This window comes from Pituophis catenifer, unplaced genomic scaffold (assembly GCF_029215685.1).
Source record: "Pituophis catenifer annectens isolate HBS135680 unplaced genomic scaffold, rPitCat1.0.hap2 SCAF_2, whole genome shotgun sequence".
NCBI classification, from domain to species: domain Eukaryota; kingdom Metazoa; phylum Chordata; class Lepidosauria; order Squamata; family Colubridae; genus Pituophis; species Pituophis catenifer.
Window position 1 is genome coordinate 183,067,556 of NW_027256882.1, and position 18,440 is coordinate 183,085,995.

The window sequence follows — 18,440 nt, forward strand, 5'->3', positions numbered from 1 at the left end:
CCAGCTGACGCCATCGCTGGTTATTGGGGGCGAATCATTGGCCCCCACGGAAAGGGCCTGCAACTTGGGCATCCTCCTGGACGCACGGCTGTCTTTAGAAGGGCATATGACGGCCGTGGCCAGGGGGGCTTTTTATCAGGTTTGCCTGATACGCCAGTTGTGCCCCTTTCTGGATCGGGACTCCCTACGCACAGTCACTCAAGCACTCGTCACCTCTCGTCTGGACTATTGTAACGCTCTCTACATGGGGCTCCCCTTGGGGTATACCTGGAGGCTCCAACTGGTGCAGAATGTGGCCGCGCGGGGGATTATGGGAGCGACTGGGCGCTCCCATGTGACTCCTCTCTTGCGCGAGCTGCATTGGCTTCCGGTGGACTTCCGGGTGCGCTTCAAGGTGTTGGTGATCACCTTTAAAGCGCTCCATAGCTTAGGGCCAGGGTACTTACGGGACCGCCTTCTGCCACCAATAGCCTCCCACCGACCAGTTCGCTCCCACAGAGAGGGCCTCCTCAGGGTGCCGTCGGCTAGACAATGCCGGCTGGCGACCCCCAGGAGGAGAGCCTTCTCTGTGGTGGCACCTACCCTTTGGAACAATCTACCCCCAGAGATACGAGTGATCTCCGACCTCCGGACTTTTCGTCGGGCCCTAAAAACTCATCTCTTTCAGTTAGCCGGTCTCTCTTGATTTTATGATTGGTTTTAAATTTTGATATGGATTTTAAATTGATAAATTTTAAACTATGGGCCAAATTTAATTATTTTAAATCTATTTTTAATCGTACTTTATGTATAAATGTTTTTATTTTGGCTGTTCACCACCCTGAGTCCGAAAGGAGAAGGGCGGTATAGAAATTCGAATAATAAAATAAATAAATAAATAAAACAGAATAACAGAGTTTGAAGGGACTTCAAGCCCAGAGATCTTCTAGTCCAGTGATGGTTAACCTTTTTGGTGCTGAGTGCCCAAAGTGCATCCGTGCGCCAGTGGTGGGTTGATCTCGGTTCTATCTGGTTCTATAGGGAGGCTCTGCCCACCCGCCACAACGTCATCATGGGTGATCTGCGCATGTGCAGAAGCTTCTGCGCATGTGTAGAAATGCAAGCGAAACGAGCGTGCATGTGTGCTCCTGCTGTGAACCAGTAGTAAAGGTAAGTGGAACCCACCCCTGGTGCGCGTGTGCCCAAACCCCCAAAATGTAATGTGAGCGCCCCCGCACATGCACCCGTGTTCATGCGCACACGTCCCCTGCGCATGCGCCCCATCCCCCTGTGCTCTGTTTTGGCTTCCATGTTGGTGCAGGAGGCTTTCCAGGCCCAAAATGGGGCACAGGGGGGCCTCCCATGCCTCCCCCACGCCCCCTCATGCTCCATTTTAGGTTCCAGGTTGGTGCGGGCAGCAGAAATGGAGTAGAAAGGTAGGGCGCGCTGGGGAGAACCTGTGGAGATCAGGGAAGCCCCCCCCCACACGCATTCATGGCAGAGACCCGAGGACCAGCTGGCTGGTGGGAAGTGTGCACACATGCGCGGTGAAGCTGGGCTGGAGTGATGGCTGGCGTGCTCGCAGAGAGGGTTCTGCGTGCCACCTGTGGCACGCATGCCATATGTTTACCATCATGGTTCTAGCCTAACCCCCTGTCAGGCAGGAGACCCTATACCAGTGTTGGTGAGCCTTTTCAGCACCAAGTTCCAAAATGGGACTGCATGTGTGTGCGTGCATGCCGCAAACTGGAAGAGCAGCCGCCCAGTGCACATGTGTACACACACATGCACACCTGAAGACTAGCTGGCCAGTGCATATGCGCTCCCTGGAAACCGGAAGATCATCTTCCCAGTGCGTGCATGCACACCAGGCAGCTGCTCTTCCGGTTTCCGGTGTTCCCCCATGCACAAAGACCAGCTGGCCAGAGCACATGTGCACACTGGAAACCAGAAGAGCAGCCAGCCGGTGGGTATGCACGCACCAGAAAGATGATCTTCTGGTTTTTGGTGCACGCATGCACTAGCCAACTGGTCTTCCAGTTTCTGGCACAGATGCAAGCACAAAGACCAGCTGGCTAGTGCATGTGCACGCACCGTAAAATGGAAGATCCTGTTCCTGGCACGCACATTCGCACCAGGCGGCTGCTCTTCTTGTTTACAGTGCTCACACACAAGTGAAGACCAGCTGGCCGGCACGCCGGAACCTGGAAAAGCAACGGGCCCGGAGAGATGGCTCTGTGTGCCACTTCCAGCATGCATGCCATATGTTCGCCATCATGGCCCTATACCTGTGATGGCGAACCTTTGGCATGTGTGCCACAGGTGGCACGCAGAGCCATTTCTGCGGGCACGCGAGCTGTCATCCTAGGTCAGCTCCACCGTGCATGCGTGCGTGCCTCCTGCCAGCCAGCTGATTTTCGGGTCTCTGCCACACATGGGGGAGATGCGCGCGCATGGCCATTCCGCCCCACTGCTCCCAGGAGTCTCCATGCAGCCGTTTTGGATGCCAGGTAAGTACAGGGCTCGCTCGGAGGCTGTGGGACGGCGAAAAACGGGTCTACTAGAAGTCTGTAAACAGGCCATTTCCGGCCTCCGGAGGGCCTCCAGAGGACTGGGAGAGGCCTTTTTCACCCTCCTGGAGACTCCAGTAATGTAATGAAGCGGGCTCTGATAGATGACCACTGGATAACTTTCTATTCACTCTATTCTAAAAAGCAATGCATCCGGTTGGAAAAAGTACAAACTCAGCCAAAATCCTTTTGGTTCCTCTAGGAGGCCTCTAAGTTGTCAGAAGAAAGGAACATTCTAATGATATACAGCTTAAAGGTTGGTTAGGTCAAGGGGATCCACATGAGTTAAAAGTTGTCCATCGTCAAAAGATGATTTGAATCTATGCTTCAGTAATCTACAAAAAGAATTATAACTGTTTGCAAAGAAACTTTGTAATTAGGAAATGTCAATTAAAAATGATAAATGTATATGACCATATGAATTGCTGAGTTAACAGAATCCTTTGTCTAGAAGGGTATAAAACCATTGTACCTAATTTCTGTCTTTGTTCAACGCTTCATGTACAGAGCCTTGAACCTATTGCGCAATATATAAAATCTGTCTCTGATTAATCTAAAAGTTGTGTTTGTCTTATTAAATCCACAACACCAGGAAAGCCTCCAGAGCCTGGGGAGGGTGAAAAACGGGCCTACTGGAAATCCAGAAATGGGCCGTTTCTGGCCTCCGGAGGCTTTAGGGAGCCCTGCTAGGCCCAAAAACAGGGCGTGGGGAGGTAGGGGAGTGTGTGCAGGAGGTAGGGGAGTGCAGGGAGGTTGCACGCATCTGCACAGGGGGGTGGGGCAACACGGAGGAGTTGCACACGCATGCACGGGGGGCAGGACGTTTGTGGGGGGCATTGCATTATGGGTGTGGGCACACACGTGCGTGCTATCACGCATGCACGTGCGCTTTTGGCACCCGAGGAAAAAAAGGTTAGCCATCACTGTCCTATACTATTCCAGACTAGTAGATGTCCAATCTCTTCTTAAAAACCTCCATTCATGGAGCATCCACAACTTCTGAAGGCAAGCTGTTCCACTGATTGCTCTCACTGATTGGAAATTTCTCCTTAGTTCTAGATTGGATCTCTCCTTGATTAGTTACCATCCGTAACTTATTTTTTGTCCTGCCCTCAGCTACTTTGGAGAATAGGTCCATACCTTCTTCTCTTTGACGCCTTCTCATATTCTAAAACTGATATCATATCATCCCTAATCTTAGACACACCCAATTCCTGTAACTGTTTATCATATGTTTTAACCACCAGTCCACTAATCATCTTTATTGCTCTTCTCTGCACTCTAGAGTCTTAACATCTTTTTTTGTATCATGGTGGTCAAAACTGGATGCAGTATTCCAAATGTGGTTTTACCACATTTGTTGCACCACTAGCAACACCTAGTGTTCTTATTCATTCTGATGTAAAAGAATTAGATTTTCCTGGGGCCCTCCACAATTTCAAGGTGCTCCCGAATGCTTTCCCCTGTGTCAAAGCAGAATCATGGAAGGAGATGGATTCTTTCTTCCCTTCCTCCTGAAGGACTTAAAGAAATTCAAGAAATGACCAGAACAGATATCCCTAAATAGGACTGTTACCATGTCACTGAGTAAAGTGAAGTAGGACTGTTGTAGTGTCAACTGATTAAAGTGAAATGTAAATAGCTTTCTACTTTCTAAACTTTAAGATAATAGAATAGAACATTCTGTAATAATGGAGGGTCATTTTGTTGATTGCACCCTGATTGCTGGGCTTCACACAAGTAAATCATACTAGGTTTTCTGAATATTAAATAGAACTCATAAAGCTCTTTGATTGAATTGGGCAACCAAATGATTACTGTGAAGTGCAAATGAGTTTTGTGTGGCAACTTCTTGCTTTTTGTTTGCAAAAGTTCACATAGGCTAAAACTCAGTGCCTGTAATAAGAATTTTATGACTCAAATACAGTCATATTTAATCATATAACAATAAATACCTGGAACTGATATTAGTTATATATGACAAGTCTAATTGATTGCAATGGACTTATTCTATACTGAGACTGAATCCATGCAAATATAATTCAAATTATTTTGAAACTGATAGTGTAATATATCCAGAAAGCAATTCTTTTGCCCATGTTGACCAATGAATGATAAAGCACCAAAGTCTAGTTTTAAGGTGAATCCACCTAGTCTTTTAATTCCAATGGGCAGGTGCAATTCATATCTGGAACTAGTAGACTGGTAGACTGCACTTCCCTACTTCCATTTTAATGCCAAACAGTACTTGCTCATTAAATTTACACTATATCCAGTTTTTCTTTATACCTGAATGTCTCCTAGCAAAATAAATGAAGCATAATTAACTAAAATTACCATAACATATAGTTATATATAGAGAGAGCCATGGTGACACAGTGGTTAGAATGCAGTACTGCAAGCTACTCCTGCTGACTGCCAGCAGTTTGAATCTCACTGGCTCTGCTGACTCTGTAAACTGCTTAGAGAGGGCTGTAAAGCACCTCAAAGTGCTATTGCTATATATGTCTGTCCAAATGACCCTTGGAAAAATGGAGCTATCATTGGCAATAACAATTAAGCAAGCAGCTATGTACAACATCTGTGCTTCAACAGCAGAATATTTGTTATTAGGAACAGCCAATCAGAGCTCTGAGTTACTTCTCTGTAACTCAGAAGTATCTAACTTCCTAGTGCTGGGAATTCAGGGACCTATAATATGATCCAATAAGATATTCCAAGATAAGGGAATGCTAGTCTACAGAGTAAATCCCACAAGTGATTTAAAAAAGTTCTATTTCCAGATCACAAATTTCTGAGTAGCGGAACTAGCAGTATCTGACACAATGCTCTCCACTTTTTTCCTGTTCATTTCTAAGGAGGTTTTAAGAAGAGACAGGACAATCATTTGTCTGAAATGGTATAGGGTCCCTTGCTTGAGGAGGGGGTTGGACTAGAACAGCGATGGCTAACCTTTTTTCCATTGCATGCCAGGAACAGAGGGAGGGGCACACACATGTCCCCACACCCATAATTCTATGCGCCCTGCCCCCATGCATGCCCGCACGCCCCCCCCGCTCCCCCTGCTCCTGGCATGTGATGGCACTGTAGGCCCGTTTTCTGCTCTCCCCAGCCTCCAGAGCCTTTCTAGGAGTCTGGGGAGGGCAAAAATGTCATGCGCGCTGGAGCTGAGCTCTCGTGCCCACCGATATGACTATGCGTGCCACAGATTCACCATCACGGGACTAGAAGATCTCCAAGGTCCCTTCCAACTCTGTCACTCTGTATTTTGTAATTCTGTTCCTAAAGATGGGGTTTGATTAAGGTGACCAGACGTCCCGCTTTTGGCGGGACAGTCCCGATTTTTAGCAATTTGTCCCACGTCCCGCGGCGTTTTAAAAAAGTCCTGATTTTTCATTCTGCCTCCTGAGTCCCAGCTGCCTCCTGAGTCCCAGCTGATGGCTAGAGGAAAAAAAACTGTTTAAACTCTTGCCGCGGGGCTTCAAAGGGCCGACCTACAGCTGATCAGTGTTAAAAGAAAACAAATGAGTAGACCCATGCCTGCAAAAATAGAAAAAACAGCCCCTTACAGCTTCCGCATAGGTTAATTGGCTGCAAAGAGTTCCCGGAGCAGATTTTTTTCCCCCTAGCTATGCTGAAAAAGCGAAAGTGAAAGTAAAGCTGCAATGTGACAAAATGAGGCAGAGAGAGATTTCTTTTTCTTTTTCCTCACCAAAAAAGGTAGGTGCAAAACTGCAAACAATGGGAAATTTAGGGCAAAAGAGGAGAGTTCAAGATTTTAAAACACAAAAGAAAAAAAGCTCTATTTAACTAGGAAATTGTAATAATTGAGATACTATTAATAATTGTATATTGTGTTGAAAGTAGAAATGGTTAAATTGTGGTTGGAGGAATATATGGGGGAAATTATTTGGTTTATTATTATTGGTAAGTATAATTAATTGATTTGTAAGAAATTGGATTGCATGGAAATAATTGGAATATTCATGTTCATATTGATTAATGTACAAAAAAGATAGTTATATAACTAATTGATTTATATTAAAATGTTGAATTTGTATTAAACAACTGTATTACATAATTACATAATTAACCAATGTGAGGATGGATATAAAAATAGATGACAATGGGAAGGGGTATAAAATAGAATAGAAGGGAAAAATTGAATTTGATTAAGATTAGAGAAGAGAATGAAGGGTAATATTGTTTTTTTAAAAAAAATAGATGAGGAATAAATATGGCAAAAAGGAAATATAGAAATTGTAAATTTAATTGAAATGACTAAACACTGTTTAAATTTGTGAACCAGCCAAATATTCTGTTCAAAGGAAATACATTGTATGTTTGTATGTGTGTTTCTAATTATTGCTATTTATTCATATTTGTTCTCTTTTATTCTTTAAAGTTTAACAATTCATTCTTTATCTTAATATCTTTATATTTGTTTGGGGTTGGCTTTCTTCCCTTTCATCTTTTTTATTGTACAGCAATCTTTCTCCTCAAACCTACCACCTCTCTTTTCTTTCCTTCTTACTTTCTCTTCCCCCCACCCTCTTCTTCTCCTCCCTATTTCCTCTTCCTTTCTCCTTCTCCTCTTCTCTTCCTCCCTCTCTTACCGTCACTCCTACTCTAATTTCCCTTCCCTTCCTTCATCCCTCTCTATTACTGTATCCTTTTATGCATATGGACTACTCAGAGGGCTGAAAAAGTTATTTTTAACTGGTCCTCACACTTTTGACCAGTCCTCGAACTTACGACTGTCCTCACATTTTACATTTTTGCCCTATCTTGTCATCATGGTGAAGAGAAGCAGTTGTGAAATGAGTGACATGGTTGTTAAGAATGCTGCCCGGGCATAAATGTGAGGATAGTCATAAGTGTGAGGACCAATCAAAAGTGCGAGGACCTGTCAGAAATGACTTTTTTCAGCCCTCTGGGTAGTCCTTTTGTGCATATGGACTACTCAGAGGGCTGAAAAAGTTATTTTTGACTGGTCCTCGCACTTTTGACCAGTCCTCAAACTTACGACTGTCCTCACATTTTACATTTTTTGCCCTATCTTATCACCATGGTGAAGAGAAGCAGTTGTGAAATGAGTGACATGGTTAAGAATGCTGCACAGGCATAAATGTGAGGATGGTCATAAGTGTGAGGACCAGTCAAAAGTGCGAGGACCTGGGGACTTCCTGCCTGGCTCCGCAGCTTTGAAGACGCTCTTTTTTGAGCGCCCGTTCTCTGGTTCCGTAAAAGCCCCAGAACAGCCGAAAAACTGCTGTCTGGAGGCTTGGAACCCTCTCCCCGGGCAAAGGGGAGAGAAAAGAGTCGACAGGCGGGGGTAGAGCCCCCCCAAGTGCGCTAGGAGAAATCCTGGGGCGCAAAGGGTGTGGGCTCCCTATTGAAGCCTGTCAAGCCACTCCGGACCAGAAACGACTCCGCTGAAGCGGAGCTAGAAGCTGCGACCAGAATCTGCAGAAAATCAACAGGGGGGATTTTTAACATCTTTACTTCAATCGCAGATGGAGCAAATCAGGAGAAAACAAAAGGAAATTTGCAAGTAACACTTTAACTCCGCTTTAATATGCAGAAAATGGCGCCTGAGGGCGGGAGGAAGAAACTACCAGGGGAAGTGCTCGTTAAAGCTTGTTAACACTTTACAGCTACTGGATTACGCCCTAAGAGAAAGAGAAAGTTTTAAATGGAAGCGGCCAGGAAAAGAATTTGGTATCGAGGAAAAGAATTTGGTTCTGATTTTAACTAAAACCTGGTCTTTATACTGTGTGGAAAAAAGTTGAATTGTTGTCCTGATAGCTGGATAAATACAAAGTAGCTGAAATATGGCTGACAACGGGGCTGGTGAATCAGCAAATTCCCAAGCTGTGACTGTCCAGGCTTTTCAAGAACTTTTAGACTTTTTTACCTCAGCCCTGCTGAATACAATCGAAAGGGCTTTTTCAAAAAATAGCTTGGGAAATTATAAGCAGGAAATTATTCAGAAGAATTTGCTTTTGGAAGATCAGGAAATGGACAGGATTAAGAGATTGGCTGGTGCAGCTGAAACAAAGGTTTTGGTGGACGTTTCCATTCCAATGATAGAAAAGCAACAAATGGTTTCTTTATTGCAAGCTGACAATCTTTATGGCAACAAATTTTAGCTATATGGACAAAGAAATGGATTGAATGATTATACAAACCAGAAGAGACGAGATGAGGTTAGAAAATCTGACTTCAAGAAGAGAGCGAGTATTTCAGAAACATCAACCTCAAATCACTATTTTAAAAGTTTCCAAAATAAAACTGGGGGGATTGTTGAAAGAATTTATAAAAAAAAGGCTTGGAAAAAATACAAAAAGAAGTGAAGAACAGAAGATTAAGAAAGATATTCTCCTGTGGACTTTGAAATTGGCAATGGGCAAATATGTGTTTTAATGGTATTAAAAGATTTTTAAAATGTTTAACATAAGGTTATATTATTCTACAAGATATATGAGATAAATTGTATAAGCTTTTAGGATGTCTAACCCTTTGAAGCGAAGAGGATTAATGTTAAACTCAGAATTTTATTGTAAACTGATAATTAGTTTTGGATAGTTAAGGGTTGTTCTTTTAAAAAGTTAGAGGTATTAAGACAGTTAACTGAAAAATTGAAAGATACCTTCCTATAGATTCTGAAATTTATATTTGGTAAATAAGTGTTTTAAAGGTATTAAGAGATTTTTAAAATGCTTAACATTAGACTATATTATTTTAAAAGATATATGAGATAAAATGTGCAAGATTTTAAGATGAAATTTTTTTTTCTGGTATAGAAATGGAATTTATTCATGATTTTTATTGTTTGTAAGACTGCTAAAGTATCGGATTATGCATTAAGAAAAAGGTTTTTTTTCTTTTTTTTTCTATATAAGTAGGAAGAATGAATTTAATTTAATTGGTATTGAGAATTTATAAAAGGGAGGTTGTTGAATTGGAGCAAAGGGAGTTAAAGAACATGTGGGAGCTTTGAACTTTACAATTTGTTAGTTTATTTTAGCATATGTTTGTTAGATGCTATACCCTGTTTTTGCTTTGGGAAGTCAGGGGTGGGGTGGGGAGGGGAGGGGGGATAAGGGAGGGTGGGAAGTGATGAATAGAGAAATGTTTTAGCATAAGAAAGTGTATTCTAGGATATAGGAGTTGCTCAGATACTAAAGGAGGAAAATATTTCACAGCAAAGAAGTTAGAAAGGAGAGAGGAGGAGGGGGTAGGAAGAGGAGAGGGAGGGAGAGGAATGGAAGAAAGGAGAGGAGGAAGGGAAGGGAAGGGGACAGGAGTAGGAGTGAAGGCAAGAAGGGGGAAAAGAAGAGAGAAGTGGGGGAAAGGGAAAGGAAGTAGGATGAGGTGGGAGAAGAGGTAGGAGGGAAGAGGAGGGAGGGACGGGAAAGAAAGGAGGAGGAGAAGAAGGTTTGTTGTGGAATGAGGGAAGAAGGAGAAGAGCAACTCCGAATATAATTAAAATGTTTTATTTTAATGCTTTCTTTAAGGGAAACATATATATGGAGGATTTCTTATGTATAAGAAAATGTATAATTTATGTGGGGAAGGGGAAGGGTGGGGGGGAGAAAATTGTATTTCTTATAAAACTTTTTAATAATAATAAAAAAAGTGCGAGGACCTGTCAGAAATGACTTTTTTCAGCCCTCTGAGTAGTCCCTATACACATAGCCATGGCCACCCGGTCACATGACCAGCTAGCCACGCCCACCAGTCACATGACCTCCAAGCCACGCCCACAAAATAAGCCACGCCCACAATGGTGTCCTTCTTTACCAATGTTAAAATCTGGTCACCTTAGGTTTGATGCAATCAATACCAAAGGTATTGTTTAATATACACATGTCCAAAACGTGGCCAGAGGCTGCATGTGTCCCCACAAGGTTGTCAACTTTTAACATTATTATGTGCATTTACAGATAATTCTTGACTTATGACCACAATTGAGACTAAAGCAATACAGTTGTTAAGTGAGTTTTGCCCCATTTTATGATCTATCTTTCCACATTTGTTAAGTGAATCACTGCAGCTATTAAATTAGTAACACTGTTTTTAAGTGAATCTGGCTTCCCCATTTACTTTCCTTGTCAGAAGGTTACAAAAGTGATTACATGACCTCAGGACACTGTAATCATCATAAATATGAGCCAGTTGCCAAGCGTCTGAATTTTGATCATGTGATCATGTAGTGATCAACTGCAACAGTTGTAAGTGTGAAAAATGGTCATGGGTTGCTTTTTTCAGTGCTACTGTAATTTTGAATGGTCACTTAATGAATGTTTGTAATTGAGGACTACCTGTGCATATTTTAATTATATTATACATTTAATGTATAGCTCAAGACAATTCACCCAATGCAGACAAGACAAGCCAAAAATTTTAATGCATAAATACCAAATAGATTAGAAATTAGTTTGAAGATTTTTTTTTGTCTAAATGTCCATCCCAATTTTAGATTTTCCATTTTATTTTAAACATTCAATCCTATTTTTTGCAACATCTGGAAACAGTTCTGGGGAAATTGAAAGCTTGCAAATCCTTTGGGGACAGTGTGGTTGACTGAGGTCACCCAGAGATTGGGACACAAATAAAGTATCATTTATACAGAGAGGACACCTACCCACAAACTCTTTTCCATCAAAGCCTTACCCAGGAGAGATGTGAAGCAGTGACTGCTTTAAAAAGGCTTCCATGAGCTAAGCCACTAAAGAAAATGCAAGCTGATACACAATTTAACCCAGATGAAAACACATTTTGTAAAAATTTGTCTGACTTATTCTTAGATGGCAGAGGAGTTGCATGCCTCCTAAAAATTCGAGAAATTTTTTTTATTCTTTCCAGTCCTATGAAATGTTAGCAAAACATAGATAAAAGAACTCAGAACTCCATTTATTTGTCCAACTGGCCTGCAGCAAGTAACTCCACGAAAACCGGGAAAAGGAGACTAAATTTGTTGGGAGGGGGAGGAAGTTGGCAGAAAAAAACTGTGTTTGCTGTAGAGAAACAAATCCAGAAAAAAAAATCCTTCAATACATCTCTATGGGACAGGCCGCTCAGCAGCTGCTTGCAATATTACTGTCTCTTCCATTCTAACCCCCCTCTTCCTTCCCAGTCATGTGACCCAGAGCAAAGTTTTTATTTAGGGGTCAGAAAGAGTTCCAGGAACTACATGCTTTCCCTGCCTTGTTGGTACAGCTTCATTACTAGAGGAAGGAATGATCTCGCAGGCTCAGAAAGCCCTGTATCGCCTTAGTCCATATGTCTGCATAACACAGATAGTCCTTGACTTATGACTGATTCCTTAGTGACCCTTCAAAATTCTGACCAACCTGAGAAAGGGACTTATGATCCAGACCAAGAGTTCTGACCATCACCCTCCCTCAGCAGTCATGTGACCACGCTTTGGACAGCCACATTTATGACTGTTTGCCTTCAAGTGACCTCAAGGTCACTTGACTGGATTTTACAAGTTTTGTCAAAAATCAGCAGTTATTTCTAGTTTTCAGCAAAACTGCATCCATAAGAAAACCATTGGTTTGCTTAATGACCATTGGGTTTGTTTTACAAACTACATTTGCCTAACGACTGCCCTAAAACCATCATAAAATTGGGTCAATCACATGACCAACCCATTTTACTACCATTATGATTTGAGACTATAATAGGCAGGTTTCATTATGGTTGTAACTCAAGGATTACCTGTAAGCAACAGAGAAAAGCTGCATAAGATATCATTATGTTACATCCTGCATTGGATATCAAGTAGTGTTCCCACAGTCTCAGTTAAATGTGGCAAAGATATAGAATCAGAAACACAAAGATTAGAAATTCTTTGGGACTGTAATGAAAGACTTAGATTGAGAACAGCAATCTGGTGGTTAGCGCTCTTTCTGGATGCCCACCCCAGATGTTCCTATAGAAAAATGAGCACTCACCTTCCTTCTGAAAGCAGCGGATTCACTGGTGTTTGCTTGGGCTTCCACAGATCTTATATAATCCCCTGAATTACACAAGCAACTTCCCCCTTTTCAGTACAGATGCTGTACCTGTTGTTTCTGCACTCTCGCCAGGCTGGTTGGCTCAGTATCAATCAACAGGAGCCGCCCAGAGGAACTCAGCCCTGCTCTCTGACTTGGTTGACCTTTGAAGGGAGATTCCTTGAGTGCTCAACACAGGGATCTGGCACAGTTCTGCTAGGAGTCACAATGAGGGCACCAGGAACAGCTATGCAGGAACTTGCTGGCCCATCTGGAATTGAGATGGGTGTGTCAGGCCTATAGAGTGCAGTGGAGGCTTGGTTTGCTAGACTCCCCCAAAGCCACATTTGAAATCAGAATAGAGAAGGGTTCTTTTTGATGCTGTGTTTGATGCTAAAAAGTACCCCATCCACTCCAATATTTTAATGCAGGTCAAGACATTACCTGCCTTCCTTCTTCACTAGCTCATAAATATTTCTGTGTTTTGTGAGGAACATCTTTCTTTTTCTCCTGATTCCTTGTTCCTGAAACCCAACTAAGTCACAAACTTTATTTTCAATGTTGGTTAAAGGCAGTAGGAATTTCCCCAGCATAAAGCAAGGTTTTACTAACAGATGGTCCAGTGACTGTTAATTTAAGGAAGTTAAACATTATCTGGACCATGGATGCCTTTGCTGGACAACTGAACTTTTAAAAGTACAATTCCAGCTGTAGCATCTCCCCACCTGGCCTCCAAAATCTCCAATTCTTATGCAGAAGGGTTTCCCCCCCCATCCCTACATCAGTCTTCCAGTGTAAATAGAGCAGCAAAATCAAGTGGCAGTGATGACAATTGATAGGTGGGTGGAGACTGTCAGAAGTGGAGTTAAAGAGTCTTTGGAAATGAATTAAATGGAAGGAATTGATGTGAGGGACTTTCAGCCTTTGCTAAATTAAGTTTATTAAAGATTAATTATCTGTTCTGCACTAAGGCTTGAGAAGAACTGCTGTTTGCCAAATGAAAATTAGATTACAAGGTTCATTTTAGGCTCCTAGAGACAGAATCTGGGTGTAGGACTTTCAGCTTCCTTGTCAATTTTAGCAGGGCACAGCTAACCAAAAAGGTTCCTTCAGAAGCAAACAACTGGTTGAAGGCCCTGAGTATAGGACCTTTGCAATCATAATCAAGGACCATGCTGCTGATGCTGCTGCTGATGGTGGTGGTGGTGGTGGTAGTGGTGGTGGTGATACTCTGAGTTCCAGGAAACTAATGACATCCCCAGAAGAAGCACTTCTTCTCCCCCATCTCTTTCCTGAGTAAAGGATCAGCACCACTCCTTTCCTGCTTACTATCTGAACTGATATATAATATGCCCACATACAGTATAGTAATTTAAAACTAGTATATATGTTCTAATGGCAATTTTGCACATGTAAGTACACTTACTGACTGAAACCACAAACTGATAATTATATTTAAATCAGTACTCACAGACTCAATAAGGACAAACATAACATGTATTCAATATTATTTGAATATCAGGTATTAATATCTGCCATGAAATAGGGAAAAGTGGAAACCAGAGATTTTAAAGTACACTAATCAAGTGAAAACAAAGGTTACTCTCCAAATCTACTAGATATAACTTTCTCAGTTATTTTTTGAAATAATTTTGAATAAGAGCTATACTGGCGCAGTGGTTAGAATCAGTGGTGAAATCCAAATCTTTTTACTACCAGTTCTGTGGGCGTGGCTTGGTGGGCGTGGTATGGCTTGGTGGGCGTGGCTTGGTGGGCGTGACAGGGGAAGGATACTGCAAAATCCTCATTCCCACCCCACTTTTGGGGGAAGGATATTGCAAAATCTCCATTCCCACCCTGCCAGCCAGAGGTGGTATTTGCCAGTTCTCCGAACTACTCAAAATTTCTGCTACTGGTTCTCCAGAACTTGTCAGAACCTGCTAGATTTCACCCCTGGTTAGAATGCAGTTTTGTAGGCTACCTTACTGCTCACTCCGGGAGTTAAATTCTGAGTTGCTCAAGGTTGACTCAGCTTTCCATCCTTCCGGGGTCAGTAAAATGAGGACCCAAATTGTTGGGGGCAATATACTGACACTATAAACTGATTAGAGAGGGCTGTAAAGCACTGTGAAGCACTATATAAGTCTATTTGCTATTATTGTATGTATTGCAGGGGTGAAATCCAGCAGGTTCTGACAGGTTCTGGAAAACCGGTAGCGGAAATTTTGAGTAGTTTGGGGAACCGGCAAATATGACCTCTGGCTGGCCCCAGAGTGGGGAGGGAATGGAGATTTTGCAGTATCCTTCCCCTGCCATGCCCACCAAGCCATGCCCACCAAGCCACACCATGCCCACCAAGCCACACCCACAGAACTGGTGGTAAAAAAATTTGGATTTCACCACTGATGTTTTTATTTATTGAACAACAACTTATATTTGAGAGACATGGCACCTATAGACTCCTCTATCCCCTTCCAACAGAGTCAAAATCTGCCCTTTGCAGCTTTTGACCCCTCCCCTGCTGACAACTAGGATTCCATGCAGTTTTCTGGCCAATATTAGGAAGGAATATTGCCACCACTACCTCCTGGTATGATCTTTCAGCTTCTCCACTGAGCCCATCACCCAAGAATTCCCTAGTGTCTCCAGTCCCAATATGATTTTACCTGATGCTGCATAGTTTGCAAACCCAGACAAATGCTGCCATCTGCTGCCTCAATACATAAATAACAACATAGGAGAACAGAAAAGTGCATGATACTCTGTTTCTACTGGCATTTAAACAAGAACCATAGAATTAGAGGCTAGAAGAAACCTCAGAGATCTTCCATCTAGTGCAATCCCCTGTCCAAGACAGGAATCCTTATATTAAGGCATAATCAGATCTTGTCAATAGTAATGTCACCCGTTGTTTCTGTGATTTTATATTTATTTCATTCCCAATCAATGAATGAGACCAGCTTGCATTTTCCATAGCTCTACTGGTATAAAATAGTATTTTCTCTTTTATTTTGATATTGTCCCAAGGTCTATAAAATCTGTTACCCCACTATTTGACTTGGGAAAAAAGCATTTGTGTGGGAGGGTAATGTTGTATTTTTGTACAAAATTTGTTATATCTGTCACTCTTCTTCTTTTTTGCTGTCCTTTCAAAAAATTATACCCTTTTCATGTTTAACAACTGCAATGTTCCTTGAATTGGAAGAAAAATGATTGCAAAACCACCACATGGTGAGAGAGAGGTGGGGAGGGAGGGACTCTCGCTTGGATGGGAGGTTGGACTAGATGACCTACAAGGTCTTTTCCTATTTAATCTGTTACTGCTCATTTAGATAAAGTTTCACGGTTCCGAGATGGAGACATTGCAACTAGGTCTCTGCGCACTGTTTTGGAGTTGCCAGAAGCAAGGAGGGTGAAGAGGGTTGCATGGGGTGCACTGCTGGGTGTCGGGTGCTGGGTGTTGTGACGGACTTGCAGAGGGGCCCTGGAAGAGCGAAGCAGCAGCGGCCGGAAAGTCTAGTTTGATAGAAAAGGTACCCTGTGTCCAAGACCTCATGGGTGAGGAGTCAACTCAGGACGTACAAGCAGAAAGACTGATCAACAGGTTCCATATGGAAAATCCCCTTAAGGCCAGGGAGGGAAACCTCGGGAACCAGGCCTGACCGCATATACACTAATCTGTTTTTGGTTGCTCCGTTCTCTCATGCAGGGATGCCCACATTACACTGACTCCAGATATTGTCAGACACACAAAATTTGATTTGGGTTTGCCAACATAAGTTGGGACATAATATGACCACAACATCTTATGATGACAATTCCCATTGTGAGTCATTAAGCAATTACCCACCTCAATTCTGGGCTTGGTCCCTTCCATCCCTGAACCTCAGTGACACACTCCAACCCACTCCAACTGCCTATTTATCCATCTATGTCTTTTGGATGCCCTGCAACCTGCCTTGTGGGGTGGCAAGCAGCCCCAGAATCTGAGGCTGCTAGCTACACCTGGGGATGATGCAGTCGTCCCAACCAAACCTGAACTCTGAGACCCCTGCTGCCCTGTGCTCCACTGCTCCAGTTCACCTTCACCATTTTCTTGCTCTTGCTGCTAATAAGGCATGTTTGGCTGGGCTAAGCTAGGCTAGGCAGGGCCTTGGCTGTGGGGTGGGGGTGGGGTAGGATAGGGTGGGAATTTGAAAGAGTCCCTGAGTGGCAACACACCAAAATGCCTCTTGGCACACATTGCCCAGGAACTGCTTTTGGCTTTCCCCCCCTCCAAATACTTTATTCTCCTCTGGCTAGGCATGCCTTGATCAGCATTCGGAGGAAGGAAACAGCAAAGATGACTTGAGGCAGTGGAGCTCATGGCAAAAGGGGTCTCAAAGTGCAGGGTGGCAAGGGCAACTGTGGCTGGGACTGGGCTGAACTAGTGTGGCTTCCCAGAGCATGGCAAGCCAATCCACAGCTACACAGTTCTGTGGCTGCTTGCTGCCCCACAAGGTAGGATGCAGGCAGTGGTGGGTTCCAAATTTTTTTACTACTGGTTCTGTGGGTGTGGCTTGTTTGGTGGGCGTGGCTTGGTGGCCACGTGACTGTGTGGTGTGGCTTGGTGGTCATGTGACTGGGTGGGTGTAGCTGGGTGATCATGTGACTTGGTGGGCGTGGCCAACTTGACGTCACTCATGTCAAAGATTATGGTTAGCGTGCCTGGCCTCTCCTTACCTCAAAGGCCTCAACGAGATACAATTTCCCTGTCTATTTATTTACTACTACTGAACATCCAAAATATACTATTTAATCCTATGTACATATGTCATGATAAATGCCTAACTATTACTTCTCCCTGACCACCCGGTCCTTCAAGGGTTAACTAACCACATATCCCATAATCCCTGTAACCACTCCTTACCTCTTGACCCCTCCTCCTGGGTACAAAAGGGCCAACCACATGTTCCACTGTTGATTCCAGATGTATACCTGAAAGAGAAAGGTACAAGGTCAGTGACCTCCAGTACCAACAGACCAACAATAAAACTACTGAAAAGAATTGGGCTATGTCTTTGAGTTATTGGGCTAGATCCAGTTTCTAACAACATATGCCATATGTGTACATACATATTACATAGTATAGAGTGTGTATAGGCACACAAAAATATACATTATTTACTATATATACTGTATGTGTATGTGCACACATCTCTTCTAAAACTATACACATTCAATCTCACTTATTACATTTGGAAAAACACACCCAGAGTCCACTTTCTGCCACACATTTAATTATAACTTCTGTACATTTAGAACATTATACACGCCTTCAGATTTACTTCCCTAGCCTGCACATGACTGTTAGAGCCAGGAGAGATCATGGATTGAGTAAAATGTGGTGAAACTCACTTAACAACGCTCTTGCTTAGCAACCAAAATTTTGGACTCAATTCTGGTCATAAGTCAAGGACTATCTCTGCCTTCCTCTGCATGGCAGCCTTCTCCTAGTAAACTCCTTCTCCTTTCTGGCAATTTTCCTCTGTTAGAGGCACCAAAATAATCCAGGCGATGTAAGGTTTCCTGCTGGAGCAGGAAGTTGGACTAGATAGCCTCTAAGATCCCTTCCAGCCCTAGATTGCTGTCCTGTTTCAAAGCGTCTTCTGAAGCCACATCTAGTGCCAGGGTTTATTTATTTATTTATTTATTGGTTCGATTTATATGCCGCCCTTTTCCGGAGACTCAGGGCAGTTTACAATGCGTTAAGCAATAGCCTTCATAGTTTTGTAAATACCTGCTTAGTAGGGCTTTCGCCCCCACCCCCCAAGCGGGGTTCTTTTTTATACAAAGTCAGCTTATTGCTCCCACAAACCGGGTCCTCATTTTACCTACCTCGAAA

The 18,440-nt window shown here is 43.0% G+C and overlaps 1 protein-coding gene across 2 annotated transcripts in view; it reads right to left on the reverse strand.

The window, feature by feature from the left end:
- PGLYRP2 (peptidoglycan recognition protein 2) overlaps positions 1 to 17,513 on the reverse strand; it is a 31,749-nt gene extending 14,236 nt beyond the window's left edge. The window contains exon 1 of one of the 2 annotated variants that reach the window (XM_070935279.1): positions 17,466 to 17,513. The gene's annotated coding sequence lies outside the window, so the exon portion shown is untranslated. Of the gene's footprint in view, positions 1 to 12,625; positions 12,653 to 17,465 lie in introns of those variants that run through there. The other variant, XM_070935280.1, reaches the window with a different exon arrangement.
- Between the last annotated feature and the right edge of the window lie 927 nt (positions 17,514 to 18,440).